The sequence below is a fragment of the Penaeus monodon genome, chromosome 24 (genome assembly GCF_015228065.2).
Source record: "Penaeus monodon isolate SGIC_2016 chromosome 24, NSTDA_Pmon_1, whole genome shotgun sequence".
NCBI lineage: Eukaryota > Metazoa > Arthropoda > Malacostraca > Decapoda > Penaeidae > Penaeus > Penaeus monodon.
In genome coordinates, this window is record NC_051409.1 from 20,446,515 (window position 1) to 20,446,800 (window position 286).

Here is a 286-nt window from a genome sequence, read left to right on the forward strand (position 1 = left end):
GGCTTGTCGCAAAACGTTTTTGAATAAATTAATGTAAATTAAAACAATAGTTCCGATTAAGCCAGTTAAAGAAATAAAATTGTACTAACTTAAAAAAGGTACTGTGTAAAGTAAAATAGACTCCAGGGATGAAGAGGACAGTACAAAGTGGCTGACAAGCTGAGCTGCTGCTGCTAGCGAGGACTCGCCTTGTCTAGTTCTTGTAACCAGCATTGGAGGCAACCTCACGTCCACTACAGTGGGACGGAAGACGGGTAGACACGCGTATGCTAATCACCTTTACCAC